Source organism: Cricetulus griseus, unplaced genomic scaffold, assembly GCF_003668045.3.
Source record: "Cricetulus griseus strain 17A/GY unplaced genomic scaffold, alternate assembly CriGri-PICRH-1.0 unplaced_scaffold_62, whole genome shotgun sequence".
NCBI classification, from domain to species: Eukaryota; Metazoa; Chordata; class Mammalia; order Rodentia; family Cricetidae; genus Cricetulus; species Cricetulus griseus.
The window spans coordinates 17,844-21,687 of NW_023277386.1; positions in this window are offsets into that span (position 1 = coordinate 17,844).

Below are 3,844 nucleotides of genomic sequence, written 5' to 3' on the forward strand. Positions count from 1 at the left end.
ACAGTATTGTGGTTCCTGACCACGCCTCCCACACAAGAAAAGAATCTTTACTACCTCTACAGCGATTTGCATTTCAATAGCACTGGCCCCTGGCTCAGATTGCAGAGCCTGATAGCTTCCTAGTATCCATAGCAACTTCCCCTTGTCCTCCAGGATATAACTGAAAAGTTTCAACAAACCAAAGCCTCTCTGAGGATGCAGCAATCTAAATCAGACCAAATCAAAATGAATTATAAAAAGCTCAAGTGGGAGACACAGCACAGGGATGGAGATTCACAGCCACCCTTTCTTCATTACACTATCCTCCCCTCCCTCCCTCCCCTGTCTTCAATCACGGGAAAAAAAAATCACAAGAAAGAATTGTAACAGTGTCCTAAGGCTTCTAACATCCTGGGACTGTATCCAAGAAGTGGGTGGCAAAAAGTGGTGGCGCAGGAGAGCAGGGCAGGCTGGGAAATGTAGTCCCAAGCGAGGTCTCTGTGGGGAGTGGGAAAAGTCTCTAAGAACAGTTGGCTGACCCAGCTCGCTTTGCAGGCAAATGAGCGAGTGAATCAGTGACTGACAGACCTGAGTGATAGACTGAATTGAATGGCGGCCGCAGCCAGGAGGCAGCAGTCAGTGTTGCAGTTTAGGAATGGCCAGGATTCTAGCATGGTGGATGTGGGAAGTTAATTCATGAGCTTGCCCAAGTGCGTGTGGGCTTCTACCTGGGAGTCCATGAATGAATAAACGGACGAATAAATGAATGAATAAATGAATAAATGTTTGAATGGATGGATGGATCGGGTGCTACTACAGTGGTGGAGGCAGGCAGGGACCGGGACAAGCCAGGAGAGAAGAAGAGAGCCCAGTGTGGCCAAGGGGCTGGGTTCCAGGCTCTGAGGGTGTTGGGGGGGGGTTAATGAGTTAAATAGCTGTTATTGTATGTTACATGAAAGAGAAATCATGCACTAGGGAAATGTCTGAAGATCTACAAAGATGACACCAGCTAACAATCTAAGCAAAAATGGAGAGGCTACCTTAATGCCTCTCCTGATATTGAGATTGATGACTGACTTATATGCCACCCAATAGCCCTCATCCAGCAGCTGATGGAAGTAGAAGCAGACACCTACAAGTAATCACTGAACTGAACTGGAATCCAGTTACAGAGAAGGATGAGTGATGAGCAAACGGGGCCAGACCAGACTGGTGAAACCCACAGAAACAGCTGACCTGAACTGCGGGGAACTCTTGCTCCCCAGATTGATAGCTGGGATACCAGCATGGGACTGATCCAGACCCCAGGAACATGGGTTTCATCGAGGAAACCTCAGAAATCGACCGGACCTCCAGTAGTAGTTCCGTACCTATTCCTAGCATAGGTGTAGAATTTGGGAGCCCATTCCACATAGAGGGATACTCCCTGAATCAAGACACACAGGGGTGGGCCTAGGCCATATCCCAAAGGACACAGCAGACTCTGATGACACCCTATGGAAGGCTTCATCCTGCTGGAAGAGCAGAAAGTGTATATGATATATACATATGATAATCCTATATATGATATATAGGATTTTAGTTGGGGGGAGTTGTAGGGGTGAAGGAGAGGGAGAGGGAACTAGGATTGACATGTAAAACAGTCTTGATTCTAATTCAAATACAAAAAAAGTAAAAAGGCAACTCCTGCTCCCACTGTTAGGAGTCCCACAAAAATAGAAATAAAGAATGGCTATAAGTGAATACTAGGTTTTCTACTAATAACATATGATGAGCAAGTTCACAAGCCTATGTATAATATGATCTTGTATAATGGAAAATTTGTCAGGGTTTCTCAAATCTCCTCTATAAATGTTAATGAATCATGTATTGACCAAGTTTTTGTTTGTATAGCTGTGAAGAGACACCATGTACACGGCTAACATTTATTTTACTTTTTAAAACATGTTTCCCTGTGGCTTTGGAGGCTTCCTGGAACTAGCTCTTGTAGACCAGGATGGTCTCAAACTCACAGAGATCCACCTGCCTCTGCATCCTGCTATTAAAGGCGTGGACCACTACACTATGGCTATTGCTAATTTTTAAAGGAAAAAACATTTGATTGGGTGGCTTAGATTTTCAGAGGTTTTATCAAGTATCATCATGTTGCCACATGGTAGAATGCAGGCAGACATGGCAGTGTAGAAGCAGCTGGGCATTACCCATATTGACCACTCTCAATGGGAAGTGGTCTGGGACACTGTTCATGGCTTGGACATATATGCGATCTCAGTATGCACCAACCCAGTGACATTCGTGCTTCAATAAGTCCATACCTACAGCAACAAACCAACCTCATAAGAGTGTCATTTCCTATGAGCTTATGGGATGCAATTACATTCAGACTAGCACAGGTCATATGCATGAAGGTTCACAAGGAAGTATGATATGTCCTTTTGTGTGAGTAAACAATGAACCCATCCTACCAAGAAAGACTATATTTTAAGTTTGTTTTCAAACCAGAATTTATAAACTATGAAATTTTTGTTGGGGCACACCTAAGGCCCCATGATAAATTACATGAAGTATTCAGCTTTCTTTTCACACAATTTGGGAATAATTAACACATTGTTGATTATCCTCAAATTGGACAGAGAGGCTAGTGAGGAACTTTTTTAACCCCAGTTATATTTTTTTAAGAAGCTTGTTTTAACAACTTTGCTTTCAATGACTTGTACATTTTAAACTTATTTTTTTTCCGATTTTTCATGTGCCTAAATATAGGCCATACCATCACTAATTCCAAAGCATTCTACTATATTTTTGGAATTAATGGTCAAACACATATATGCATCAGAACCCTGATTGTAATGAGCATAGTAAATAAATGTCTTTTGGACATGTAAAAATATGATAGTTGTACCACTACTACATCCAAAACTGTCCCAGAAAAGCAGAACACAGTGACACACATACCCGTGACTTGCAGACACAGCTCTAAAACTCCACGACATCAGTGGTCTTTTCATTCCTTCTATGGAGAATATTATGCTTTCGAAAGAAAAAATAAAACCTGCTTCAACATACCTTTGCAGATTTCTAGTTTTGGCAAGCTATATTTAATCCAATGAAAAACCTCTGTTAGTCTCATTAATTAGTTTAGATTGAATGGTAATGCTGTCTGATGAACTACTGTCTGTTTCAAGAAATCTTTTAGTGTTTGAATGTAATCTTTATCCTTTTCAATGGTCACTGGGTTCCCACCCACCCTCCTGTGAAAACAAAAGCAAAACCTCTTCCTTGATGTAACACATATCTTGGTTTTTATTCCAAGGTCAAAGTATCTCTAAAGCATATAGGCTGCTTTAATTTGAAATTTCTTTTTTTAATCTTTATATCTCCCAATGCTGTTGTTTACATTTCAGTAGAATTTAAATAATATAAAGTTAATAATTGATTATATAATCTATCTCTGGAAGTCTTAATTATTCCTTTTAGTTTACTGAGCATATCTTTTAAGGAACCTCATAAAGTGTTAATATAAGTAATCTATTATTTTGTTTTGGTTTTTGAGGCAAGGTTTCTCTGTGGCATTGGAGGCTCTCTTGGAAACAGCTCTGGTAAACCAGGCTGGTCTCAAACTCACAAAGATCTACCTACCACTGCTTCCCAAGTGCTGGTATTAAAGAAATGCACCACCACCACCCGGCATGAGTAATCTTTATTAAGAAAACTTCAGAATTTAGATATGGGGGTAAGAACCTGAAAGATCAGAGAACCAGTTGAGCAGCCTTTAGTGACTCCTACTTCTTCCATTTCTCAATCTAAAACAGAGAAAGATCCTCTCTCAGCCCCTCCTTACTAATTCCAGTCTCCAATCTATCCT